Below are 10601 nucleotides of genomic sequence, written 5' to 3'. Positions count from 1 at the left end.
ATCCTCATTTAGAATCCCAGTGTGGTTCTGATCTCCTCCCTCTAATTCTCTGGCGATTATTAGCTCTGGACGGGGAAGCACTACCAGATCATGAAGATCGTACTCTTGCTACCAAGTAGAGAGGTCGTGCTTTCGGTCTTTGGTTTAAGGGATCCTTCGAGGGCCATGCTTTGACAGTGTTATCCGGACCAAAATAACATGTGGCATAGAATTGATGAATGGCAGCATGATTGAAATCATGTTGAAATGCAAATGGGGCAGCTAGATTGGATGACTCAATGAGCTCAATGGCTCCCGGATATTTCTCCGGATGAGTGCGAATATGCTCTAGATCAATGCAGACATGGAGTGACAAGCCTTTAGGAATGACAATAGTGGTAAAGATGTCGGCTTGGACATTAGTGCGAAAACGACTATCTTGAGAATCCCTAACAACAATAAACTGATCAACATCGCGACGCAATTTAAGATAAGAACCGGTGGGAACCACGTTGAAACGCTTAATATGGCGGCCGAGTGGTAATGGAGGCTCAAGTGAGATATGACGAGCATCACCGTGGGGTTGCACCGGAGGAGGAGGCTGAAAGTTTGGATGACGAGTGGCCGGCTTGGGTGCAGAGACGCGAACACCAACAAATGGGGCCGGTTCCACCTCCTCAAGTTCATCCTCAAAGTCCAACCCCTCCAAGGAGGAGTCGCTAGACGAGCTCGGTGGACGGACGGCATGCTTCCGAGGACGAGCCTGCTCCTGGGAGTCATCGGAGCCACCACGACGAGACGAACGAGCCGGCCCAACGGTGACCTGCTTGCGAGCGGACTGCTTGGTTCGAGGCATCATGACCTAGGGGAGAAGGAAGACTCAAATCAATACCCCACCATAGATCGAGGAATCGATGTACGAGGGAGAAATGATATGGCCTACCTTGAAGTGAGGAACACGGAGGAAGCTGGCGACCAGAAAAATCAGGCAACAGGCTGAGAGTGGCTGCCGGGGCTTGAGCAAAGATGAGCTGGACAGAGGGACCGCGGCGGGGGGCGAGGCCACGTTGCGGATCCCGAGCAAAGAGGATATCCGGCGAGGGGCACGGCGGCGTGTGGCCGCAGCGAGAAACCACAGGACTGGAGCGGCGGCGATGGGGAACAGGGAGGAAGTGGATGAGGGTAGCAGTTCCGAAAACCTACCGCGCACTATATATAGTAGCTGGTGAAAATGGCCGGACGACCGAAGTCGAATAGGAGTCCGGATGACCGGGGGGCACGGACGACCAGGGCCTGAGCCTAGGAAAAAAGGAAGTATGACAGAGATGGTTTTATGGACGACCGAACGCCTCGGACGTCCGGGGCCAAGAGACCAGAAAGTATTTTACAGACGTCCGGAGAGGCCGGACGACCGGGCTGAGTTCAACAGAGAAGAATTTACGGACGTCCGGAGGCTTACGGACGTCCGGCACCTGGGCCAGGGAAGGAGATCAGAGAGGATTTTACGGTCGTCTGGATTGGTCGGACGACCGAGCTGAGATCAACAGAAAAGATTTTACGGATGTCCAGATAGGCCGGACGACCGAGCAGAGTTCATCAGAGAAGATTTTACAGACGTCCGGTAAGCCACGGACGTCCGGCGCCAGAATTTGAGGAGATGATGTATACAGTTCATAGTAAGAATTTCTTATTAAGTAACAAGTACCCTATCCCAAACAATAATAATCATATATCACTCCAATATTTTTCTAATGATACGAGTGGTGGCGACTGCCACCATGTATGAGTATACGTGACATGACACGGAAAGATTTGAACTTTGAGTGCATAATCACTACTCCATCATGGAAAGCACCATAGTTAGATGTTATGGTAGCTTTGAGAGTGTTTGTTCGATTTATGCATTTCATAGGATGAGGATACTCATGAGTTGAGTGTCCCCCCCTACATATATGCCTACATCAAGACAAGACATTAATTTTATGCATGAATGGTTACTAGATTTCACATAATATTGTCAAGCTCCAAGATACCAAGTTCACGCCTAAGTCGACAAAACCTTGCTTCATCCAATGGTTTGGTGAAAATATCCGCCAGTTGCAAATCTGCAATGTGATCAATGTGAATATCACCCTTCTCAACATGATCTCTCAAGAAGTGATATCTAATATCAATGTGCTTGGTGCGGAGATGATCCTTGGGGTTCTCAGCAATGTTGATGGCACTTACATTATCACATAGAAGAGGCACATGTCTGTAGGTGATACAGTAATCCTTCAAAGTTTGCCTCATCCATAATAACTGAGTTGCACAACTGGCGGCAGCAATGTATTCAGCTTCTGCGGTAGAGTGGGTAATACAATTCTGTTTCTTCGAAGACCAACTTACCAAGGAGCGTCCAAGAAACTGACATGCACCGGATGGGGACTTACGATCCACTTTGTCTCCAGCCCAATCCGCATCCGTGTACCCAATGAGATCAAACTTAGCATCCTTGGGGTACCATAGACCCAACTTTGGGGTGTGAACAAGGTATCTAAGAATATGCTTAACCGCCTTATGATGACTTTCCCTAGGGGAAGCTTGAAATCTAGCACACATGCATACACTAAACATAATGTCTAGTCTAGATGCACAAAGATAAAGCAACGAACCAATCATAGAGCGGTATTTAGATGGGTCGAAGGGAATACCGTTTGTGTCTTTAGTGAGTGTTATTTTGGTTGGCATGGGTGTCTTGCATGGACTAGCATCAGACATACCAAACTTCTCTAGAATATCCTTGAGGTATTTTGCTTGAGACAAGAAAATTCCTTCTTGAAATTGTTGAATTTGAAATCCGAGGAAGAACTTCAAATCTGCATTGAGTGACATTTCAAAATTCTTGGTCATTGAAGCCGCAAACTTCTTGCACAAATGAATGTTAGGAGAACCAAAAATGATATCATCTATATAGATTTGGCATAAGATCAAATCACCCTTATCCCTCTTAGTAAAAAGAGTGGGATCGATCACCCCTCTCACAAAACCATCATCGAGTAGAAACTTCTTTAAATGATCATACCAAGCACGAGGTGCTTGTTTGAGGCCATACAAAGCCTTATGATGTTTGTACACATAGTCTTTGTGATCGGGATCAACGAACCCAGGTGGTTGTGACACATATACTTCTTCTTGTAGAGGACCGTTAAGGAAAGCACTCTTCACATCCATTTGATGTAATGTAAAACCATTGAAAGCGGCATAAGCAAGTAAGATGTGAATGCATTCAAGACAGGCAACTGGGGCAAAGGTCTCACCAAAGTCCAAACCTTCAACTTGTGAGTACCCTTGCACCACTAACCTTGCCTTGTTGCGAATGATTGCACCATTCTCATCTTGTTTGTTCTTGAAAATCCATTTTGTTCCAATGATGTTGTGCTCGATAGGTGGCCTCTTGACTAATGACCACACTTGGTTGCATTCAAAACTGTTCAACTCTTCTTGCATAGCAACGAGCCAATCGTTGTCCATCAATGCATCTTGTACCTTGAGGGGCTCAACACTAGACACAAACAAGAAGTGAGCACAGAAGTTTGTCAAATGTTTACGAGTGACTCTACCTTCCGATATGCCGGTGAGAATTTTGTCAACATCAACACGGCCGGCCACTCGAGGCATGATGGAGGTAAGGGTTTCATGAGGTTCAACTTCATGTCCATCATCCATGTCCTCAACATATGGATCATTAATGTGTGGGGGAAGATCTTCTTGTTCATATTGCATTTGTTGAGGTTCATCATCAATGATTGGACTTTCTTGTTCTTGCCCTTGATTATGATCTTGTTCTTGAAGATTATCATGCAGAGAAACTTGATCAGCTTCTTCTACTTGGGTTAAGGGCATCGGTTAAGCAATAGGAACTTGTGAAGGTATGGGTGTTGAAGTAGTTTGATGATGTGTGAGACTTCCATCATCGTCTTCATCATCATGAGGTTCTTGTTCCATAGGAAGAAGTGCACCAACACCCATGGTCAAAATATCTTGAGAGGAATCTTCTTCACCTGCATCACTTAGATCAACTTGCTCCCCATGGGAGCCATTAAATTCATCAAACACCACGTCACAAGTTTCTACAACACATCCATTGGATTTGTTGTAGACTCTATAGGCGTGAGAGTTTGATCCATAACCAACAAATATGCCCTCAATCGTTTTGGATTGAAATTTTCCTAACCGTTCTCTTTTGTTGAGGATGAAACATTTGCACCCAAATACACGAAAGTACTTGACATTTGGCTTGTTCCCAGTTAGAAGCTCATATGGAGTCTTTTCCAATATGGTGCGGAGGAAGAGCCTATTGGATGCATGGCATGCGGTGTCGACAGCTTCGGCCCAAAAACTATGTGGTGACTTGTACTCATCCAACATGGATCTTGCCATCTCTACAAGTGTATGGTTTTTCCTTTCGGCTACACCATTTTGCTAAGGAGTGTATGGAGCTGAGTATTGATGCTCAATCCCTTCATCACTAAGGAATTCTTCCAAGGTATAGTTCTTGAATTCAGAGCCATTATCACTTCTTATTGCTAAGATTTCTTTGTCAAATTTCCGTTGTGCTTGCTTGGCAAAATCAATGAAGGTGATCTTCGCCTCGTCCTTGGACTTGAGGAAGAACACCCATGTATATCTTGAGTAATCATCAACAATGACAAGTCCATACTTTTTCCCACCAAGACTATCCCATGAAGGAGGCCCAAATAGATCCACATGAAGGAGCTCCAGGGGCCTTGAAGTAGACACAATGTTCTTGGGTGGGTGCTTTGATTGATGTTGCTTCCCAGCTATGCATGCACTACACACACGATCTTTCTCAAAGGAGACATTGGTTAGTCCGAGGATGTGATTCCCTTTTAAGAGATCTTGAAGATTTTTCATGCCGACATGGGCTAGCCGGTGATGCCATAGCCACCCCTTGTCGGCCTTGGCCATTAGAGAAGTTGCATGGAATGTGCTCTCTTTCGAGAAATCAACCGTGTAAAGGCTGCCATCCAACTCTCCAACAAAGGCCACTTCAAGAGTATCTCTCTTAAAGACTTTCACATCCGTTAGTCCAAAGAGTGTATCATAACCAACAGATGCCAATTGGCGAACAGAAAGTAAATGGTATTTAAGGGATTGGACAAGCATGACATTTGCAAGAGACATGTCATTTGTGATAGCCACCTTGCCCAACCCGAGTACCTGTCCTTTTGAACCTCCACCAAACATAATGCTCATGAAAGGTTGAATAGCTTCCATGAAATCGTAGAGCAATTTGCTATCTTCGGTCATGTGATTTGTACATCCACTATCAATCACCCATTTCACTCCACCGGAGAAGTCAACCTACACACAATTAAGACTTGGTTAGAGGCACCCATTTTGCAATGGGACCTCTCAAGTTAGTCACAAGGGTCTTAGGGACCCAAATAGCATAGAACCGGAATGCATTTCGAGGACCAACAAATTTTGCATAAACTTCTCCATCCTTGGTCTTACGAAGTACATAGGATGGAGGCATGAACTCTTTAGGCTTGTTGAGAGTGGGCATGCCCCTTGTGGCCTTCCCACTCACAACCTTACCTTTCTCCTTGTGCCCTTCTCGTACAAATGTTTCCTTTAGAGGGATTGTGCACTTTTGAGAGGACGTCTTCTTCTTGCTTGTGCTTGGGTCAAACCCAAGTCCCTCTTTGGCAAACACCTCATTGTGTTGACTCAATATCTCATCAAGATTCTTTTGCCTTTGAGCACATGTCATGAGACCTTTCTCGATTTGAGCCTTGAGAAATCGATTTTCCTCAAGAATAGATGCTAGATCACTACTAGAGTTAGTAGTACAAGCATCAACATTTATAATAGGAGAAGAGTAAGCATTGGCTAGAGTTTCAAGATAAGTAAGTTTGAGCGTTTCAAAACTCTTTGTAAGAACAGTGAGCTCTCCTTCCTTAGTCTTGAGAGACACGGATAGAAGCTCACAATCCTTAGAGAGAGAAGCATGAGACTTCACAAGCTTACTTTTATCATTCATCAACTCTTCGCAAGAGTCAATAGCCTTTTTCAAGGAGGCAAGATCATTAGTATGAACATCAATATTTGCACCAATTTTTAAGCATAGTTCATCATTTCGTGCTTCCTCATATTGGACTTTCCACTCAAGGATTTCACATTTTTTTCTTTTCCTCGGTGACGAGGGTTTCGAGTTCCTTAATGGTGATGGTGTGCTTACTCACCATCTCCATAAGCATGCGAAACATAGTGAGCTTCTTTCCTTTGAGGAAACACATGAACTTATTAAGTTTAGCAAGCATAGGATCATCTAGATCATCATCCTCATAGCTATCCTCCGCATCAAGATACTCATCACTAGGAGTAGAAGGAGTGAAAAGACGAGGATTTGCTTGTGGAGTTACCTTGACCTTGTTAGGAGAGCTTTGGTCCTCTCCATCTTCTATCATGGCCTTTGCCATTAGACACTTGTGAGCGTTGCCCTTGTAATCCTTCATGTAGTTACAGGTGACCACATCACCACTCTTGTTTACTAACCTCAAGGTGTTTTGAGAGTCTTGAGCAACTCCAGCAACACCACTAACATCATCCGGATCAGATTCTTCTTGAGCAACCATTGCTTTCCCATCTCTCTTCTTGATCTTGGAGTTCAACAGATTTGGCAACTTCTTCTTAGGAAAGGTCTTGGGAAACCTTAGTTTATCTTCTCTCTTCTCATAAGGGCACTCATTGGAGAAGTGCTTGTTTTCCTCATAGTTGTAGCATTTTCTTACTTTCTTCTTTTGAAATCTTCCCTTGAATTTTCCCGCGCTAAACTTCTTGACAAAGGGAGCCATGTCTTCATATGAAGGACCCTCATCGGATTCAATCTCATCACCATCTTCATCATCATCTTCTTCTTCCTCACTTTGCTCATCTTCACATACAAGCTTGGCCTTCAATGCAAGATTGATCTTTGATGATGGGGTACCATGCATGGCAAGATGTTTTGTGGCATTTGCCTTTGACTCTTCAAATAGTTGGAAGGTGGATATGATGTCATCTGTAGTCATTTCCTTGAAGGTATGGTGTTGTCTTATGTCCCACACCATTTGATGGTGATATGGGGCGAGAGCATGAAGTAACTTATCCACAAGGAAACGCTTAGTCGTGTTGAATCCATCTTGAGTCTTGTCACACTCACATGACTCAATGTCGGCAGTGAGTGTCATGAGGCGCTCATGGAGTTGATTGGGGGTTTCACCTTTCTCCATACAAAATTTTTGCAATTGCCCCTTGGCAATTTCATATTGAGCACTCCGGAGGGTAAAGGTGCCAGTCTTGGATCTTATAACACTTTCCCATAGTTCCTTGGCACTTGTGATGTGTATGAATGGTCTCCTTTGCTTTTCATCCATACCTCTCCTTATACACATGATTGCAGTGTCATTGAGATTCTTGTCATAAATTTCTCTTGGTGTAGGGTTCTTTGGATCAACCACATGATAGCCATACTCCAAGATCTCCAGCATCTCATCGTTTCCATGTCAAAGATGATCCTGCATAGCAACTCTCCACAAAGCAAAATCGGAAGTGGCACTAAGTAAAGGAGGTTTGCCTTGAGGATTATATCTTGGTTTCTCAACCTGAGGTCTTGCATAAAGCCAAGGAATACTGGTGTGTTCATTGCTAGGAGGTTGTTGACCAAGTGACGGAGTAGGCACAGTTGGCCTCGAAGTCGCACCACCCAAGAGTGGAGCAAGCATCGTGGACAACATGGCTAATCTCAGTTGGACCAAGGCCTCAAGAGAAGCCTCATGCTCCTCTTTTTGCTTAGCAAGGGCCCGTTCCAGATCCTCAGATGTAAAGGACTTGACCTCAGAAGAAGCCTCGCCTTTATCCATAGGATCTGCAACCAGGGGAGTCTCATCCGGGTTCATCTTGCTCTAGGGCGGTTAAGCCACAAGAATAGAGCACGAGGCTCTGATACCAATTGAAAGGATCGAGATGGACCTAGAGGGGGTGAATAGGTACAATTACAAATTTTAATTATTCATTAGCAATTTTAGGCAATGATGCAGAATATGAAGGTGAGCCTAACAATTGCAAGTGAGTACTAAGTACTAAGCAAGTAGCACAAGTAAGCAACCTCAATATGATGTAAGTAAGTGCAAAGAGACAAGTAACCACAAGTAGAGAGTTAGGGTTAGGAATAACCGCAACTCCGGGAGACGAGGATGTATGCCGATGTTCACTTCCTTGGAGGGAAGCTAGTCACCGTTAGAGAGGCGGATGTTACCACAAAGGCACACCAACGCCATGAAGGCTCACCCTATTCTCCCTTTGAGACAACACCACGAAGGCGTTTCTCAACCACTAATGGTAGACCTTGGGGTGATCTCCAAACCTTTACAAACTTTCCGGGGGTAATCACAAAGGTTGATTCCTCTCCGAAAGACTCCTACCGCCTAGGAGTCTCCAACCTCCAAGAGTAATAAGAATGTTGGGGAAAAGCTCAAGACTTGCTCAAATCACAAATTCCTTTGGTGCAAAGAAGGGGAAGGAGTGGATCTATCACTTGATCGGAGAATTTCTCTCTAAGACTCTTAAATCACTTGGGGATCTAGGATTTGATGTAGGTGATTGAGAGAGAGAGAGAGAAGAGTGTTCTTGGCAAGCTCAAAGTGAATGGTCAACCCTATCCTGTGGAAGGGAAAGGTATATATATAGTGGATGTGGAAAGGTGACCGTTTGGGAAACATAAGTGCACATGATAGGTCGGACGGCTGGACAACATCGGACGTCCGGTGGTACAAATAAGTTCGGACGTCCGACAGTCATCGGACGTCCGGACACTGTGAATATGTGAGCCATGTACCAGTACACAGGACATGGACGTCCGAGACGGTCCGAACATCCGGAGCCCGGGCGACCGGAGAGTCCGGAAATCCGTAAATACGGTTCTGTTGTGAAAGTACCGGACGACCAGAGGGAGCCGTACGTCCCGACATCTGGGAGGGACCGGACGTCCGGAGACAAAAAAATAGGAGTTGTGGATTTTGAGCAAGTCTTTCACTAGATCCAACGATCCCCTCTTAATAGTGCGGGATCCCTATACTCAAGAATAAACCATAAACGAAGTCCATGTCTTGTATCTTCATTCTTGAGTTATACGCTTTTTGTCCCTAGTCATGATCCATACACACAGTCTTTGGGACATAATCCTGAGATATACTTGATAAACATAATTAGTCCCTAACATATATGTTGTCATCAACATCAAAATATGATTAAGGGCATGATTGCACTTTCACTCCTGACTGCTGGAACCCACCAGCTACATCTTCGCACACAAGGAAGTGCCTGACAGTCGAGACCCACCTGGTCGAAGCGTACGTAGCGTTGTCATTCTGGTCGCGAACGTGTACGTACATATATACTGGTCGATGTAGAGGCGCGCATGTGTCATAGTAGAGGCGCGCACGTGTCGTAGTAGAGGCTTGCATGTAGCATGTACACATATGTACAACGGCCAGGGTGCAAGAAAGAAAATACAGCCATGTACGTACATACGGGCAGGGTCTCGGGCACCTACTCACGCATACGTATGGCCAGGGCTTGTGTACATGGCTGGGTCGGAACGGAGAAACTGCATCGTCGTCATGTTCATGGGGAGGCGACGGAATACGTCGTGTTCATCGGGAGGCAACGGAATGCATCATGTTCATCGGGAGGCAACGGAACGCGTGGGAGCCAACCGGCTTGGACGGAACAGGCGATGGAAACGAGGCCTGGCGTACCGCACAACAGAGAAAACGGCCTTGTGTTCGACCGGCCACGTTCGAAACAGGATCCTGTTCATCGGGAGGGGTCTGGCATACCGCAAAATGGAGGAAACGGACGGTCGAAACGGGGTCATGTTGATCGGGAGGGGTGTGGCGTACCGCAAAACGGACGAAACGGACTTGTGTTGGAGCGCTACGGTCGAAACAGGGGTTGTGTTCATCGGGAGGGGTGTGGCATACCGCAAAATGGGACTCCACGAGATACTGTTCATCTACACCGCCGACCTCCTCTAGCCTCCACGGGCTACTGTTCATCCACCATCGACCTCCTCCAGCCTCCACCTATGACTGTTCATCCACGGGCTCCTGTTCATCCAGCCTCCACCGCGCGCTACTCCACCGGCTACTGTTCAACCATCCCTCTCCAGGGGCTCCTGTTCAACCACCCCTTCACGGGCTACTGTTCATCCACCCCTCCACCGTCTACTGTTCATCCAGCCCTCCACGGGGTCGTCCTGTTCATCCAGCCCTCCACGGGGTCCTGTTCATCCAGCCCCAACCGGCTCGATCGATCGGGGTCATGTTCATCCGGAGGCAACGCCACGGGGTCCTATTCATCCACCCCACCGCTCACTGTTCATCCAACCCCCCCTCTGCAACACTCACTGTTCATCTAGAGGCAGCATCGATCAGCTTCAGTTAGCAGCAGCAGCGAAGGAATCGCTCGATTGGGTTCAGTAACGCGTAGCCTGCAATGCAATCGCTCGGGTTCAGTTAGAGCCCAAAGCCTCGCTCGGGTTCAGTTAAAGCCAACGGCTCGCACACACGTAC

This window comes from Triticum dicoccoides, chromosome 6B, assembly GCF_002162155.2.
Source record: "Triticum dicoccoides isolate Atlit2015 ecotype Zavitan chromosome 6B, WEW_v2.0, whole genome shotgun sequence".
NCBI classification, from domain to species: Eukaryota; Viridiplantae; Streptophyta; class Magnoliopsida; order Poales; family Poaceae; genus Triticum; species Triticum dicoccoides.
This window is presented reverse-complemented; position numbering follows the sequence as displayed.